General features: G+C 36.6%; 1 protein-coding gene across 2 annotated transcripts in view; it reads right to left on the minus strand.

The window, feature by feature from the left end:
• The window catches only part of SESTD1 (SEC14 and spectrin domain containing 1), a 152,592-nt gene that overhangs the window by 111,068 nt on the left and 21,848 nt on the right, over positions 1–19,676 (minus strand). Inside the window, exon 1 of one of the 2 annotated variants that reach the window (XM_046018919.1) lies at positions 18,908–18,929. The exons of the other annotated variant lie outside the window; for it this stretch is intronic. The gene's annotated coding sequence lies outside the window, so the exon portion shown is untranslated. Of the gene's footprint in view, positions 1–18,907; positions 18,930–19,676 lie in introns of those variants that run through there. 2 annotated transcript variants of the gene reach the window in all.

The raw sequence follows: 19,676 nt of genomic DNA on the forward strand, positions 1-19,676 counted from the left end.
AGGAAAGAAGCAACCATTCTCTTCTCTGTCTCTATGAATTTCACTACTCTAAGCACATCGTATGAGTGGGAAAATAAATAAATAAACAAAGCAAGCAAATTAAACAGAGCCCTTTATAATTAGAGATGATGAATTCTGAGAATTAGATATGTAAAGAAGACTAAGTTTCAACTATTATTTGTATCCATCTTCTACTTTGAACATCTCTCCCAAGATCATGGAGCATTAAAAGAGGAAAATTGGGACAGCCAAATAGGTAAATTGGTATCTTGTCTCCCCAAGGCCAGAGATCTTCTCTGATTTATCTTTTTATTTACTCACTCATTCATTCCTCATTTAACAAAACTATAATAAGCACCTAATAGATCTAGGTAACGCTAGGTGCTAGTCAGACCTGGCATTCAAAACATATCTAATAAATGAATGTATAAATAAATGAACAAATAAATATATAAAACAAACACCCTACAAATCTTAACATCACCCCAAGTGTGGAGCAATCACCGGATCATATGTGCATGCTTTTCCTTCAAAGAAGCTCTTCCCAGTTTCTCTCTACTGGGACAGTCTCTCACAGATCCAGGAAGCATATAAACTAAATTGTTAGATGCTGGAGAAAGGCAGGTCCATGATGGTGGTTAGAGGGACAACAATGATGCTACCAATGGGCAGCCATTAGAGGGCAGCAGAGGATGTGCTGAGTGTCAGGAAAAGACACTTGCAAGCCTTTTAATCAAGACTGGGCAAATTACACTTCATAACAGATTGTAATTGATGATATGAGTGGGTGCACTGGAACTCCTCTCTCAATAAATATAAATCAACCAGTTTATTTGGAAAATTTAGTTAGATTCTTCAAAGAGCTTTAACAACCAGTGAAAACCCATTAGGATAGCCTAAGGCTAACTAAATCATCTCTAATAAGTCTACATCATGTAGACACATAATGGCGATGAACAAAATCAGAATGCTGGCTCCTTAGACTGCATTTCCAGAAGAAATATTACAGCTGTCCTTAAATTCAGATTAGAAATACCTTCAACGGTTGTTATGAAGTAAAAGCAATCTTGGGGATGAAAATAAGCAAGCACACATATAGATACTAGATACATCACTCTACATATCCATATACGAAATTATACAGAAATAAACATTATCCAATTTACAATGATACAACAGTGAGGCAGATCAAGAGTTACAAATTTATGTAATTTTTCATTATGTCAGCATATGATTACTAATCTGGTTTTACAATAATATTGACAATTCTAAATGAAAGAACCCTTTTTAATAGATTTTAAATAAAAGTGATTAAATAATAATTATCATCAATTTTATTATACGTATACTATGTAATATACATGTAATAAAATTATATGTATATTACATATATATTAATTATATTAATACAATAAACTTGTACCATAATACACATCTAGCCAAAACTATAATTTCTATAATAAAACTGCATCAGGACCTAGTTTATTCAGTAAGGGAGGAAAAAAGGAAGAAAGGTTAGAAAGAAATATTTTGAGTTTGCTATGAAAATACCAGAAGGTCAAGAAACATAGGGAAGTCAGTTCCTTAAGGATTTCTCCACAACTCTAGCTATTCTACCAAACCCTTAGCAGCTGCAAACCTCCATTTTTTTGGAAGTCCAACTTTAAAAATTCTTCAACTGCATAAATTTTTCAAATCTTTGGTTCTTCTTGTCTGTGTAGTGATACACTCAGGAGTCTGGCTGCTTCTTCACCGAAAGTGGGGGAGCAGGAAAAGGGAATATTGCTTTAGTGAAATGAATCAGGACTGAAGAACCCCAGGAAGGTAAAGATATTTTTGGCATCCCCAGCTATAGAGTACCCCATGGCTAAAGCCTCTGTATATGCTTCCAAAGATCTCAGATAAGTTCTCTACCAGCACAGTTTCTGCATCTCAGTCTTCCTGAGCTCCAAGAAGCCTGGACCACTTCCTTCACCAGGGCAATGAATATGTCCATCGAGTTCACCTGCTGGGTAGGTCTCCCTCCATCACCAGAGGAAAAAGCACATCCAGCCATAATAACTTCACAAACTCTCATTTCTAGATTCCAAACCCTCTTTACCTGCTATAGGTATCTCTTGCCTTTCTCTTCATATCAGAATTTCTTTGGGTAATCACCAAACTTCTTCTCTCTTAACCTTTACCCTAGAAAAAGGTGTTTTTCCTCTATCCTTGGCAAAGACATACATGCCTTTCCAATATCCCAGATATTAACAGTCTAATGAATCTGAACAAAGGTTCACATGTATCATCAGATTCCTAATTCCAAAGAATTGGCATAAAAATTAATTTCAGTATCCAATCATTTATATGTTGGATACCACACATTCACAAGAGAACTTTTGTTCAACTGAAATATACATAAAACATGAACTGATATTTTGGCACTACCACATTTTGTTGTTTATATGATGTCAATTTAAGACACATATCAAACACCCCTAATAGATCTAGGCAACGCTAGGTGCTAGTCAGACCTGGCATTCAAAACATATCTAATAAATGAATGTATAAATAAATGAACAAATAAATATATAAAACAAACACCCTACAAATCTTAACATCACCCCAAGTGTGGAGCAATCACCGGATCATATGTGCATGCTTTTCCTTCAAAGAAGCTCTTCCCAGTTTCTATCTACTGGGACAGTCTCTTCTGTAAAAAATAATACTAAAAGTATTGGATGATGTGCATTAACGAAGGACTTGATATGGTGAGCACTGGGTACTGTATGCAACTGATGAATCACTAATACCCCTGAAACTATAATACAGTATACCTTACCTAAATTGAATTTAAATGAAACAATTTTTAAAAAGATTCTCTCACTCCCTCTCCCTCTCCCACCGCTTCCACTCACTCTCTCTCTTAAAAAAAAAAAAAAAACAAACTTTAAAAAATAGAAAAATTTAAAAATACTAAAAGTAAAAAATAATATTAAAAAAGTAAAAAATAATACTAAAAATGTTTTAAAATATTTACGTTAACTAATACAATGGAAAACTACTCAAAAATGGAATTACAATATTACCTGGCAGAAAGAAGCCAGTGGAACATGTAAAAGAGGAGTTGTTTTCCATCATACTAAACATCTCATTTAAAAAAACAATGTATAATGTAATGTATTTTTTTGAAGTAAAACTACAAAACTACAAATGCAATACTGAACATACTGCAAACACTTTAACTTGTCCACTAACTGAAATGTCACTTCACCATCAATGGAACACAGTAATATAAGATACATGAAAAACTATTTATAAAATGATCACCTCTTTTATACCTCATTAGGACTGTTAATACTAGCTACCTTGTCCCAAGCAAAGACTTCCCCCACTGAAAACTTCTCTGCCATGGGATTCTGTTCCAAAGAGCTATTCTTTCCAAAAGGCAGTTTAGTGCAATGGTAAAGATCATGGCCATGGGGATAAGGTGTGACTTCAAAGCAGCCATTTACGAAGTAGGTGGCTTAGGCAATTACTTCAATTTCTCTTATGAGCATAATCAATGAACTAACTCACAGGACTGAGGATTAGGTGAGCTAATATATATAGCATTTAATATAATTCAGGATGGTAGGTACTCAATAAATCTATCAGCAGGTAAATTTTCCTTCCTCCACTAATTACTGACTTACTACCACTGATTCTTCACAGGCCACAGCCAAAGCATTCCCTCCCAAAGCTAAAATGGCCACATCTTTAAGTAACTCAATACATCCTGTTACTTTTTTTTTATGTTCAAGAATATTATTTCATCCTCACAACAACATACTACTTTGTTAGCACGTCTATTTTTTTGATAAGTGAGGCACAGAGAATTTCCCCAAGATCATACAGAAATTAACAGATTTATAAATCAGAATCATAGACAGCATCCACTCCAACTTTTTCATTTTATTGATAAGGAAACTGTTTCAGTCTGTCTGAGATGCTATAACAAAAATACCAGACTGAGTGGCTTTTAAACAACAGAAATTTATTTCTCACAGTTCTGGTTAGGTTGCTGTAACAAAATATTATAGAGTGGGTATCTTATAAATAACAGATATTTATTTCTCACATTTCTGGAAGCTGAAAAGTCCAAGATCAATACACAGGTGTCCAGTGAAGACCCACTTCCTGACCCACAAGAGGACCATCCTCTATGTGTGTCCTCGCATGGTAGGAAGGGCAAGGGAGCATTCTGGGGTCTCGTTTATAAGAGCACACTAGTCACTTCCCAAGGCCCACCTCCAAATATTATCACATAGGGGATTAGCTTTCAACATATAAATTTTGGGGGGACACAAACATCCAATCTAGAGCAAAACCAGATCAAGAGGACATAGATTTACACTTCTAAGGCTGCACAACAAATAACATTAACCTCAATATAATGAAATCCTAAAACCCTGCACAGTGCTTCTCTCCACTATGTTATCACAAAATAAAATCTAGGTTAAAGGGGCACCTTTATTGTGGTGGCTCAACTGGTTAAGTGTCTGTCTGCCTTTGGGAGCTTGTTTGGAGGTTCTAGCAGGGGAGCGCAGCTACTCGTATACCCTTGACCGAAGAACGGTCCTCTCCTCTATCGGAGAAGGTCGTCCTCTTCAACCGAGCGTGAAGCTTCGGGAGGGACGTACATGGAGTGGTGAGGGAGGAAGGGGACACCCGCCTAGCCAGCCAGATCAGCCAAATCAACCTTGGCAATCAATGGGGTGACAGATGTTGCAGCCAGATCACCCTCACATCCAAGTGTCTGCCTTTGGATCCAATCAAGATCCCAGGGTCTTGGGATTGAGCCAGCATCAGGCTCCCTGCTCAGCAGGAACCCTGCTTCTCTCTCTCCCTCTGCCCCTCCCTGCTGTTTGTGCTCTCTCTCAAATAAATAAATCGGAAATAAATAAATAAATAAATAAAACACAAATAGTAGAGTACCATTATTTCATACACGTTAGTAATTTTTAAATAAACAAACATGTCCCCAAAAAACTTACGCACAAATGTTCATAGCAGTACTATTCATAACACTCAAGACATGGAAGCACACATCAATTCTAAATGGATAAACAAAATGTGGTACATCCATATAATGGAATACTACTTGACAAGAAAAAGAAATGAAGTAATGATACATGGCATAACATGAATGAACCTTAAAAACACACTCAGTGAAAGAAGTCAGACATAAAAGGTCACATATTACATGACTCCATTTATATGAAATATCAAAATTGCAAATTCATAGAGACAGTAAATTAGTGGTTGCCTAGGGCTGGAGTAGGTATGGGGAATTACTGGTAATGGGCATAAGGATTCTTCCTTCAGGTGATCTAAGTGTAAAATCAAATTGTGATGATAATTCCACAAATCTACTTTAAAAAAAAAATCACTGAAATGTACACTTAAAATGGATGAATTCTATGGCACATAAATTTTATCTCAGTAAAGCTGTCAAAAAATAACTTAAGAAATAAACAGAATTGCCCATTTTTGTAGATTGTGGAAATCTGGATGAAAATAATATATACTTTAAATATTAAAAAATAAATACTAAAAATAGGTAAGAGTATGTTCCAGGAAGTCTGTAAAATGAGTTGCATATACTGAGCAATTTATCCTCAACTTCGACTATAATTAAAACACACTGATATGAAAGAACTTCAGCTGCAGAGACATTTTGTTCAACACTGTATATTCTGGCTGGGTCAAACAGTAAGAATAAAGAATAAAGAAAGAATAAATATTGAACCGAGAGAAGAAAGAAGAGTATAGGCAATAATGTTGATATCACTTTTATGTTCATAGATGCCCAAACTTCCTATCACCCTAAATAAATTGGTACTAAAAAGAGGGCTGAGATTTGCTTTTACTTTTAACCTATAAGGAGAGATTTATAAATTAATGTCTTATCTCTTAGAGTATCTCAAAGTTTCATACTAACACACATACAGACGTCCAAGATTTGATTAAAGGTTAAATAATTATTACTTTCAATTGTATCATCATGTTTTAAAACAAATCAAGACTGCTTTTGAGAAAAGTATAAAATGTGCCTTTGAACTAAAACAAAACTAAGACTGTTCTGTAGGCCCTAAATATCAAAGGCTTAAAATTGAATGGAAGTCACTTTAAAATAACACCTATCCTGAAAGGTAGAATCTTCAGTTAGTTACCTGTGTATTTCCTGATACCTCCAAATAAAAGTAACAATGAGTAACATTACTAGAATATTTTACAAAACAGTATCCTAATCACTTTGCAACACTGCTTCATTTATAACTCACAACAATCCTGTTAGAAGTAGTGTTGTCACTATTTAACAGCTGAGGAAACTAGGCTTAGTGAAATAAAGAAAATTTCCCCTGCCCAACTTCATATAGCTCACAAATAGCAAAACTAGCATTTAAACCTAAGGTTGGGTCCAAGGTCTAAGAACATTATTTCTCATGCTCTTATTTAATGTAGTAACCTTTATTATAATGTGAATAAAGGTCTTTAACAGCTCTTGAACAGAACTGCTCATGTTTAAAATATAATGACATGAAGTTATATTTGTTAAGAGCCTCTTATCTTCTAATAACATATTTCGATATCTGCAAATGGAATATGTCTAGGATTTACGTCAATAATTGGAGAGGCATACGTGGAATAAAACTGGCCATATGTTGATAACTGTCAAAAGCAGAAGATACGTAAACAGTGGTTCATTTTACTATTCTCTCTGTTTTTGTATGTTTGAAAATGCCTATGATAAAATTAAAAAGACTCACTTTTTTTTTTTTTTTAAGATTTTGTTTATTTATTTGACAGAGAGAGAGATCACAAGTAGGCAGGGAGGCAGGCAGAGAGAGAGGAGGAAGGAGGCTCTCCTCCGCAGAGCAGAGAGCCCGATGTGGGGCTTGATCCCAGGACCCTGGGATCATGACCTGAGCCGAAGGCAGAGGCTTTAAACCACTGAGCCACCCAGGTGCCCCAAAAAGACTCACTCTTAAACACACCAATACCGTAAAAGAGGAAGCTACAATCCTTAAAAATTTTTTTGCATTTAGCAATATTTTATTTCAAAATCAAGAAGACACAAGAAGTAGACTACACATAATTTTAAAATATTCACATATTCACCATCATATTCTAAAACCCCTTATGGAGAAAGATCTGAGTATTTGATCCTCATGTAAAACTGCTGAGGAGGAGGAGACCAATTCTGTCAGAGGCAGAAACCAGAAGATAAAGAGAAGCAGGCAGGCAGGCAGGATCCTTGTTTCTGCTGTTTTGTTGGCACTAGAGAACTTGGTTTCCAGTCTCTTCGGGTCATTCTTTGTGACTAGGGTCATTTTCTCAGAAGTCTCTCCCTCCCTCTACCACCATCACCAAACCATACTCTTCTTTAAGTGAATAAATTACTAAGAAAGCGTATGTCCACAACAGGCATTCACTGTAATGTATGAAGAGCAGTGGCTGGTCCAAGACAGGCAGATCTCTTAGGTGAAGAATCAATATCATATTGTTTAATCCTAAACAGCCCAAAGGTTTTGCATGCAACAATTTCAACAGGTGAAAGCACAGTTCCAAATTTAATATCAATTTATTTTAGCTACATAGTCAACAGAACCAAAAAGATTATTTCTGAAATCTAAAGTAGGTGTTGGAGTTCAATTTGTTTGAATATGTGTGTTTGCCTAGGACAACACTTGGCACATGACCAGTGCACAATACTTGCTGAATTAACTCCCTTCTCATGATTCCACCATGGCTTTCTCACTTAGGAGTCACTGGGCAGAATAATTAGGAAACAGGAGAAAGAGTAAGAGAAAACAAGCTTAGGTAATTTTAAACTTGACAAAGCACTCTGAATAAAGCATGCATTTACTTTGAGCAGAATATTAAATTACATAGTTCAGGAACCTTTACTGAAACATCTTGGGACCTGGTGCATCAGAATCATGAATGGAGAGAGGCACTTTATAAAGCCTTCTTTATGCTGTAACCCATTCTAACTTCTGGCTTTTAGAACTGGCTTATTTAAATTTTCACTACCTTTAGAGCCTAAATGAGTTTTCACTATCTATATTGCAACACTTGGGGGAAAAAAAATCACTAAATATAACATGAATATTTTACCATTTTCTGAATTATATCCTCAATTTTACTGTAATATTCACCATCATCCCCTCCTCCAACTAACTCATTTTCTCACTTTAGTATCTATAAATACTTCCCAGCTCCTATTTCTTTCTTGCAATACTTAGATGGCTCCCAATTCTAGCACCCACATCTCACTGGGCAGATTACCTGATCTGTAAAATTCACAAAAGAAACATAGTGGAAACTCTGGGATTCCTCTAGACAGTCAAAAAGAAGTTTTTGCTAGCAAAAAAAAAAAAGTTCCTTCCTTCCTTCCTTTCTTTGTTTCCTTTTAAGATTTCATTTATTTAGAGAGAAAGAGAGAATGCACAAGCAGGCGGGAAGAGCAGAGAGCAAAGAATCTCAGTCTCCACAATGAGTGCAGAGCCCTACGTGGGGCTCAATCCCACAGCCTGAGCTGAAACCAAAAGTCGGACACTTTTTAACCAACTAAGTCACCCAGGCGCCCCTTCACTAGCAAATATTTCTAATAATCGAGGCAATGTAATTTCTGCCATCACCCAATATTATACTCTAGATGTGAGATTGTGACAACAGCAATTAAACAAATCAAAATATTTTTAAGGAGAAGCAATGGCGACTGTTTAAAAAAATGACTGAAGTTTAAAAGGGCCTTCTTGATGTGACCAGTGCTTCTAGTACAAAGCATACCACTTAGGTAGGAGGCACAAAGCAGCACTTCTCATTTTTAATGACTTCAATACTGTTTATGGAACTCCTGAAAACAAGCAGAGGCAGCAGGGGGTCATGATTAAAACGAAAGTCATACTGACAAGGGGTCAAATCCTGACTCTGTCCCTTATTAGCTGTGACAAATTGCTTTACATCTCACCCTGGATTTCAGTACCTCAGGAAGGCCCAGCTGCAGTTCTGTGTCGGGTGGGTGATATGCCAGAATTGTCTCTTTAAATCTCCCTTTTAACTTAAGCTCATTATACCAGCTTCAACGCTTAAAATTAAAGGGACCACACCTATCACCCTTCCAGAACCCTTTCCCACTACTGATTCTTACACCTCCCAGCAATCTACCATGAATCTACCACTGAGGCAAACTGAGAGACTCAATCTTTCTCCTACAAGAAGAAATAAAGATGTCTAACAAAGAATATTTTGCTACAGTGACAGAGAGGGTACTCTTGATTTAGTATTCTTTTTATAAGAACCCCCCCCCAAAACATCAGCCTTGCTCACAGAAATGCACAGGAATAAGCAATCTTAATCTCTATAAAACTATTATAAAAAATGAAATCAGAAAAATTAAGCTGATGAAAAGTACCCCCCAAACAACAATGAAGCAGAAACTTTAATAAACATCCCAAACTGAATTATATCTCTTTAAATGGACATTTGAAATATGAAAAAACACTCTGAACCAAAAATTTGTGAAAACCTAAAAATGACAAAAGCAAAAAGATATAAAAAAAAAAAAGAGATGACTAAATTCAGTTAAGAAATAAAAGAAAAAGGGGTGCCTGGGTGGCTTAATCAATTAAGCATCTACCTTCAGCTCAGGCATGATCCCAGTGTCCTGAGATGGAGCCCGACATCAGGTTCCCTATTTAGTAGGGAGTGTGCTTCTCCCTCTACCTCACCCCCTGCTCATGTGCACATGCTTTCTTTCTCTCTCTCTCTTTCTCTCTCCCCCCTCTCTCAAATAAATAAAACCTTAAAAAAAGAAAAAGAAAATCACATCAGGACTGAAGACAAAATTATACGGTGCTTCACAATAAATTCAAGTAAGAGTTTAATAAAACACACTGAAGAAAACAGTAAAAGAAAGAAGAGAATGAAAATGAGATTAATAAAATAAAAACAGAAAGTTTTTGATATGGAAGAGAGACAAAGAAGATATAATTATGTGTAACTGAAGCCCCTAAAGAAAAACAAAACACTGGAATAGAACTAATATTTAAAATATTTAAATCAAAAAAACTTCAGAAACAAAAGACCCACTAGATGGCAGGGAAAACTGAACTGCTACAATAAACTCTAAGACAAATTCCAGTAAGACTATTAGACTTTAAAATTAAAAAAGAAAGGAAGGGGCACATGAGTGGCTCAGTCAGTTTAGCAACCAAAAGTCTTGATTTTGGCTCAGGTCATAATCTCAAGGTCCTGAAACAGAGCCCCATATCAGACTCTGCACTAAGCATGGAGCCTGCATGAGATTCTCTCTACTTCTCTCCCTCTGCCCCTACCCCCATTCTTGCTCTCATAAGTGTGCATGCTCTAAATAAATAAATCTTAAAAAAAAAAAAAAAAGGAAAAATAAGTAAGACCAGGTATTCCAAGCAAAGAGATGAAATAACTTAAAACAACAAGAAAATTAAGACTGGCAGGGGCCCAGGTGTGGTTCAGTTGATTAAGCATCTGACTCTTGATCTGAGCTCCAGTCTTATCTCAGGGTTGTGAGTTCAAGCCCCACATTGGGCTCCACACTGAGCACTGGATCCACCACATTGAGTGTGAAGTCTAGGAAAATTAAGGCTAGCAAAGGGTTCTCATAAACAATATACACTTCAGGGGCGTCTGGGTGGCTCAGTGGATTAAGCCTCTGCCGGGTCATGGTCTCGGGGTCCTGGGATCGAGCCCCGCATAGGGCTCTCTGCTCAGCAGGGAGCCTGCTTCCTCCTCTCTCTCTGCCTGCCTCTCTGCCTACTTGTGATTTCTGTCAAATAAATAAAATCTTAAAAAAAAAAAAAAAACTAACATACCATTAAAACATATCATTAAAAACTAACAAAGAGGGGCACCTGGGTGGCTCAGTGGGTTAAATCCTCTGCCTTCAGCTCAGGTCATGATCCCAGGGTCCTGGGATCGAGCCCCGCATAGGGCTCTCTGCTCAGCAGGGAGCCTGCTTCCTCCTCTCTCTCTGCCTGCCTCTCTACCTACTTGAGATCTCTGTCTGTCAAATAAATAAATAAAATCTTAAAAAAAAAAAAACCTAACAAAGAATAGCAGAAAAAAAACAAGGAAATAATCAAAATACTTAAGTAGCTTCTGTACCAACAACAACAACAAAAAACCATTATATCCAAAGAATTTCTTTAAATGAAAGCACATCATAAACAAAGAAAAACATAACATAAAGTTTTTATAACATAAAATAATTTGACAATTGAGATCATATTCAAGTCATTAAAAGAAAATGATTTTTAATATGACTCATAAAAAAAGATCTCACTAATTGCTATATAAAGAGGTAACTGATAACTTAAAACAAAGCAAATCAGAAAGACTAAAAAATAAAAGGATAGGCAAAGGCATATCAAACAAATAGAAACAATAAGAAACCAGAACAGTGATCTTAATACTAAGGAATTCGAGCCAAAAAGCAATAAATATGACAGAGAAACTCTGTTAAAAGCCACAATATCCGGGCACCTGGGTGGCTCAGTAGGTTAAAGCCTCTGCCTTCGGCTCAGGTCATGATCCCAGAGTCCTGGGATCGAGCCCCACATCGGGCTCTCTGCTCCGCAGGGAGCCTGCTTCCTCCTCTCTCTCTGCCTGCCTCTCTGCCTAGTTGTGATTTCTCTCTGTCAAATAAATAAAATATTAAAAAAAAAAGCCACAATATCCAATGACGATGCATAACAAGTAAGAATATGTATGCATCAAAAAACTACTTCCTTTACAAAGCAGAAACTACAGGCACACAAAGATACAGAAAACAACTTTAATAATACATAAGACCAACACACACACAGGAATTAACTTAGAATATAAGAATTACTGAGAATATAAACTTATATAACATACATATTTACCTCTTATAGGTGTATATCAAATTTTACAGCCTGATAATAAAAACTCTAACTCCTTCCAAGGAGGACATAAATACTGACCACCAAAAAAAAAAAAAAAAAAAAAAAAAAAAAGTGGTCATATTGTAGGTCTTAGAGAAAGCAACAGTATAATTCATGATATAAACACTGATTACAATTCTAATAAAACTGACACTACTAACAAAATCAGAAACAATCACGGTATTCTACTTCAAAAATTTAGAACCTTCTACTACCAAGCAATTCTTGAGTAAAACAAAAATTAGAGTTTCAAAAACTAATATAAAAATGATATATCTAATGCACTGAAAAGAGGAAAATCTGGAACTGTGAACATTTATATTAATAGTAAAAATAGTAAGTTCCTCATTGAAAATGAACACAGTAAATCAGAGGAAAACACAAGGATGGAAATGATAAAAAAGGAATTAATGAGGTAGAGAATTAGGAAAAAAAAAGTACATCTAATTCATAAATTGAAATCCTGGGGAATTTTTAAATTAAGAAAATACACAAGGTTAATTCAGGGAAGAAAAGAGAAAGCACAAATATTCAAAATAAGAAATATATAGATAAGGGGGAAGATATGCTTTCAAAAATATAAAAATACAAAAAAAATACATGTTACACAAGATTATTCACTACAGTACATACAGAGTTGGAAAATACAATTGCAAATAACCTGCACGTCCAGCTGTAATGGAGTATAATAGAGTACACAATTTGAGTACTATGCAGCTCTAAAAAGGAATGAAGATCTCTATGAATTAACAAGCGTATCTAGTAGACTGTTAAGTGAAAAAAGTAACACAAAGAAGTGTCTACCGTGCGTTACTTTTTAGGTAATAAAGAGAAAAAAGAATATATATATTTATCTGTTCATTGTGTGCAGAGAAACAAAGGATAAATGAGAAACTAGAGTAGTTGCCTACAGAAAACAGGGGAGATTGTGTACCAAACATAGGAGACTGGAAAAGGAGAAGAGCTGATTCATGTAGTTCTGACTTTTGAAAGCATGCTAATATTTCACATACTCAAAAAAAATAACAAGATCAACAAAAATGAGAGAAAAAATAATACCCAAAATGAAATCAAAAAGAAAAAAATGTCTCTACTAGCATTTCAAATGATAAACATACTACACTAAATGTGGAAAAGAGGGGGAAAAACTAACCCAAGTAACTTCTGAATACTGTATTTTTACTATCTACCCTCAGGCTGTAAACAAAACAAAACTGTAAATACTGAACACCAGTAAATGAGTTTGTTTGGTTTTTACATTACGGAGTAGCAATTCTGAATTACTTTCTGTGTTTTCCAGGATTGGAAAAAAATAAGAAATGAGAGTCGGATTTCTCACTGTCAAATGGAGTTACAAGTATGGAAGCAGGAAGGGAGCCTACAATGCACCCCATAATAATAGCTGGAATACAAAACCTTAATATGTAATCACAGTTTGTTTGTTTTTTTTTGTTTGTTTGTTTGTTTTTTTTACAGTTTGTTTTTTTTTTTAAAGATTTTATTTATTTATTTGTTAGAGAGAGAGAGATCACAAATAGGCAGAGAGGCAGGCAGAGGCAGAGGGAGAAGTAGGCTCCCTGCTGAGCAAGGAGCCCGATATGGGACTCAATCCCAGGACGCTGGGATCATGACCTGAGCCGAAGGCAGCCGCTTAACCAACTGAGCCACCCATGCGTCCCTGTAATCACAGTTTTTAAAACATTTAGATATAGAGGTGTGTGTGTGAGTTTGTGTACATGTTCCTTAGCTCTGTCCACTGAGAGGGTTCTGATGACTAATTTTATCTGCCAATCTGACTAGACCACAGAGTGCCCAGATATTTGATTAAATATTATTCTGAATATTTCTGCAAGGGTCTTTCTGGTGATAGTAACACTTTAGTCGTAAAGCAGATTGCCCTCTGTGTTGTGTGTGAACTTCATCCAATCAGTTGAAGGCCTAAATAAAACAAATAGACTGACCCTTCCCTAACAGGAGAGAAGTCCCTAATAGAGTGCCTTCAGACTTAATCTGCAACATCAACTCTTCCTGCCTGATGGCTTTTGAACTGGATCATTCTTCTCCCTTGGTCTCCAGAGCCTGCCATCCTACCAGCAAACTAGGCCTGAAGCCTCCATAGTCACACGAGCCAATTTCTAATGATAAATCTCTTTATGCATATGTCCTACTGGCTCTGTTTCTCTGGAGAACCCTAATACAAGGGTCTAAAATCAATAACATCTCAGTAGCAATGAGCATAGGTGCCTGGATCATGATTTCTAACTACTATTACCATTAAAAAAAATCAGGACTCCTTGAAAAAAATGGCATATTCTAAGACCAGTGGAGAATATGTAAATTGACTCTGGAAAATCTTGTTATTAGAATATTACTCAAAGATTTATAGGCACATGTCAGAAGAACACAGAATAATTCAGGTAAGAATTATTATATGGTAAAACACATAGGTAAAAAAGTTATGAAAAATCAAGTATTTTGTCCATCAACAGATGAATGGATAAAGAAGATGTGGTATATATACACAATGGAATACTATGCAGCCATCAAAAGAAATGAAATCTTGCCATTTGCGATGACGTGGATGGAACTAGAGGGTATCATGCTTAGTGAAATAAGTCAATCGGAGAAAGACAACTATCATATGATCTCCCTGATATGAGGACATGGAGAAGCAACATGGGGGGGTAGGGGGATAGGAGAAGAATAAATGAAACAAGATGGGATTGGGAGGGAGACAAACCATAAATGACTCTTAATCTCACAAAACAAACTGGGGGTTCCTGGGGGGAGGCGGGATTGGGAGAGGGGGAGCGGGCTATGGACATTGGGGAGGGGAGGCGAACCATAAGAGACTATGGACTCTGAAAAACAACCTGAGGATTTTGAAGGGTCAGGGGTGGGAGGTTGGGGCAACCTGAGGGTTTTGAAGGGTCAAGGGTGGGAGGTTGGGGGAACAGGTGGTGGGTAATGGGGAGGGCACGTTTTGCATGGAGCACTGGGTGTTGTGCAAAAAGAATGAATACTGTTACGCTGAAAAAATAAATAAAATGGGAAAAAAAAAAATCAAGTATTTTGAGATTCTCAAGGCATCTCCCCTAAAGATACTTATTAGTTACAAAGGGAAAAAAAAAAAAAAAAGTAAGTTTACAGTGGGGAAACATGGAGGACACCACCATATCCATGTGGTAAGAATTTTACATCACCAGTACTGGAAAAACAATAGCATGGGCCTCCAGATAAGATATACAGATACACTTCTGTAGTATTCCAGCCAAAACCGTATAACCCCGCTGAGCAGAGAGCCCAATGTGGGGCTCAATCCCAGGGCCCTGGAATCATGACCCAAGGCGAAGGAAGAGGCTTTATCCCACTGAGCCACTCAGGAGCCCCTTTCATAGGCCTTTAAATCATGAAATGAAACTAAAGTAAATTTATGTAAATGAAATAATAGGAAACAAAAGGAATTTTACTTCCTAATAATTAGTACAAGAATCACTGTTTTGGCTAAAGTACTTTAAAAGAAGTTAACTCCTGATTTAAATTCAATCCTATAAAAATCTAAAAACTTCTTAATCTTACTTTCTCTATCTAAAACTAAACTGATTATATAATCTATCACAAAGAAGTTTAAAGAAAAATACTACAATCATTACACTTGCACTACTTCATGATACACACGTTATAGGGATAAATGAAACTGCTTTCTAATTTTCAGAGAGAGATGCTCAAACTATTAATGACATAATAATCCATGTTAAAGCTTCCATGAAAAAAGTGCTGTCACATACAAATATGCAAAATCATAACTATAAAAATTAGCACTGTTGTTGACATCCTTGATATCTCCTTCTGGTCTTGATAAAAACCTTCTGGTTTTTCTAATGGTCACTCTGTCTTAGCATTTTGAGGACCAGGCATGATCTGACCTTAGCTTACCTGGCCCTTCCTACATGTTTCTATCACAGCCTATATTTCCAAGTACAAACTTTAGCATCTGTTATTAACAGTATACGTTCCAGAAGTTCAGAGACTAGGCCAATTTTACTTTACTTTGACGTCTATCCTTTCCCTACAAATGACAAGCACAGTGTGTGGAGCATAAAAGGAACTCAATAAATAATTTTTTAAAAGGGGGGGAAGTGCATGGGTGGCTAAGTGGGGTAAGCCTCTGCCTTTGGCTCAGGTCATGATCTCAGAGTCCTGGGATCGAGCCCCCCAACTGGGGGGGGGTCTCTGCTCAGCAGGGGGCCAGCTTCCCCCACCCCCACCTGCCTCTCTGCCTACTTGTGATCTCTCTCTCTGTCAAATAAATAAATTAAATCTTTTTTTAAAAAGAAAGAGAAATGGCTGAATTAGTTGGAAGACATTTTAAGTGGTAATTTTCATAAAGATATAGTTTAATTTTCTTTAGGAATAAGGAAGGCGATTATTTCCAGAATAAGCACTAATAATCAGACATGTGTGCCAAAGCAGGCCTTTAGACCTTTCAGTAGCAATAAAGGGTACTTGAAAATCTCCCCTCAATGTCTGTAGAACCTCCTCTACAACTGTTCACCAAAGACAAAGAGTCCACGGGCATTGGTACCTTTTATTAGAAGGACAGAGATACAACTCTGGCAACAAATTTTGAAATGATTCTGTAAGTATAATGACACTAATACACCCACAGGAAACTGCTTGCATACTGAAAACAAATGCCTTCTCTTGACCTTCCCTCAAGAGTCCTATGTTCATGCAGTGCCTAGGTGGCTCAATGAGTTGAGCATCCAACTCTTGATTTCCAACTCAGATCATGATTTCAAGGTAGTGGGATCGAGTCCCACATCAGGCTCCACATTGAGCATGCACTATGCTTATACCTCTCTCTGCTTCTACTCCTGCTCATGTGCACATGTTTTCTCTCTCCAATAAGTAAATAACACCTTAAAAAAAAAAAGTCTGGGGCACCTGGGTGGCTCAGTGGGTTAGGCCTCTGCTTGAGGCTCGGGTCATGATCTCAGGGTCCTGGGATAGAGCCCCACACTGGGCTCTCTGCTCAGCAGGGAGCCTGCTTCCCCCGCCCCCATGCCTGCCTCTCTGCCTACTTGTGATCTGTCTGCCAAATAAATAAATAAAATCTTTTAAAAAAAGACTGATGATCATGAATTAAATTCCTTCAAAACTTTTATATTCCATAATATACATTAAATAAACATTATATCTATAGCATACACTGTATTTAGAAAAGCAAAAAATCTAACAATTGACAATAATCTAATAACATTCTCACAATGCATTAAAATTTTCTTAATATAAACTACAACTCTTTTGAAATAGTTCCCTCACAGTCATGCCAGTTTCCATATTAAACCAGAAATTAGCAAATTACTAACTATAGAACAAAGTCAGTGTCCTCTTATAATTTTTTGTGTATCTTGCTTATAAAGGTCATATATAACAAAGCAAACCAAGTAAGTGTCCCAAAAATAAAGAACAAACTAGAGTACCTAATTTCTTCTTCCTCAGAGGAAAGGCTTTGTTGTCATAAAAGTTAATTGAATTCTTGTCTTTGATCCTATTTTTTTCTCTGGTGTTCTCTACTAACTGACCTCTTTTCTTTCTTCCTCCTCTAACTTGTGTTTTTTTTCCTTAGCCCTAACTGCTTTTATTATTGAAACTTAAAGTCCTGTCTACCTCTAAAGTTAAATACAGTACTTAGATGATACATGTCTACCAATTTTATCATAAGACATTTAAGAGTGCCACATTTACTAATCACTGCCAATGTCTGATTGCTCTAGTAGCACATTCCTTTTTTATTTATTTTATTTTATTTATTTGACAGAGAGAAATCACAACTAGGCAGAGAGGCAGGCAGAGAGAGAGAGGAGGAAGCAGGCTCCCCACGGAGCAGAGAGCCCGATGTGGGGCTCAATCCCAGGACCCTGGGATCATGACCCGAGCCGAAGGCAGCGGCTTAGCCCACTGAGCCACCCAGGCGCCCCGCACACTCCTTTTTTTTACAACTAGTTAAGTCACTATATTTTTACTATGTATCTCAGTGCTTGACAAAAAATAAATACTCAAAGTTAGATTATATAAAAGAATGCTACATTATCTGCAGTGTCCCTACAACCATCTTGCAAAAAAAAAACCAATAATTTTTTAGTAATTTTAAGTTATCTAAAGAAATACTTTTTTTCATTAAATGCCTTCTCTTTGCAAATCAGATCATATTTCATGCAATGTTTTATACTACACTCACACAGGTGTCATTTGTAGAATGGACAATTTTTAAAAGTCTGCTATGGTAAAAACAATGAAAGACAAAGTTCAAAACTGCACAACTAGAAGCATTTTGGAATAGAACCTTAAAAGTAACTGTAACCACTGATATTCACTTGTATTTTTTGATAGTATCATTCTAGATCTGTGGTTCTCAATCTGGCTATATATGAGAATCACTTGGGGAACTTTTAAAAAATATCCACTCCAGGTCAACTGAAACAGAATCTCTAGGGTTTGAACCTGGGCATGAGAACTGTTTCAAAGATCCCCAGTTGACTATAATGTTCAATTAGAATTCAAAACCATTAGGACTCCATAATTATTAACTGAATAAAATATTAAGATATCATTTAGCACAAACAACATTTTATTCTTAAAGAACTGCCATTCAAATAATTTAAGTCTTTAAATTAATCTAGCAGTATGACAACACTTTAAGTCCATTACTCAACAAAAATGAGGTCCTCCACTATCATTTGCTGATGATGCAGAAATTTCAATAATTAAAACTACGATTATTATTTTAGAAGGAATATGGGGCTGCTATAATACAAATATGTTATTTCAATATTTTACAGTAATTCGAGGTTCAAATTCTCCAGAACAGCTGATAAGATGCAATCAAATACTTAATAGCCTGCAAGTTACAGGGTGATAAGAAATACCTTGAAAGGAAGAACTGAGGCATCTCAGGCAGAAGAATAAATTGATCAAGGCCATGTTATAAAGACAGTACAAGTGTAGAATCTGTACAGAACAGAGGCAGAAGTTCAGTGTAATGGAGTCAAACAGGAATAGTCAGATATGGGAAGAAAAGCTAAGACTGTGTACAGACTGAGAAGTCTCAGAATGACAGACTCATTAGTCTGTCCTACTTGCACTAACTAAAAATGAATGACAGGGTGTTCCACTTCTGACAAGATGGAATACTTTTCTCATTCCTCTCATTAGGTAAAACTGAACACCCTCACACATAGAACAAACCTAAGCAGTCTGGGAAAGGTGGAAAGAGGAAGGCAGACCAGCTAGAGACCTCAGGACCCAAGGAACAAGTCAGTGGTGAATTCCCTGGGTTTTCTTTTGTCTTCATGTATCTCACACCTGGAGTTAAGATGCTGACCACCTGCAAACACCAACAGATCAAAATTAGAAAGACCCCAACAAAAGCTTGCTCTCCTTAGCCAAAAGACCAGGAAAGGGCAGTCTAGCAAGAACAAAACTTCTAGATAATAACTGTGCTATTCTAGCCAAACAATACACAAAAAAGTGACCCCACTTTTATCCATGTCAGCAAAGCCTGAGTGAGGAGTATGTAATGAGGTGCTCTTACACCCCCAAGCTGGATGGTGTCACAGATAGCCAAGAGGGGATCCCAGACTCTCATCTGAGAATGAGCCCTCACCCTCCAGTACCTGCCACCCCTGAATGTAAGTG

This window comes from Meles meles, chromosome 9, assembly GCF_922984935.1.
Source record: "Meles meles chromosome 9, mMelMel3.1 paternal haplotype, whole genome shotgun sequence".
Lineage (NCBI taxonomy): Eukaryota > Metazoa > Chordata > Mammalia > Carnivora > Mustelidae > Meles > Meles meles.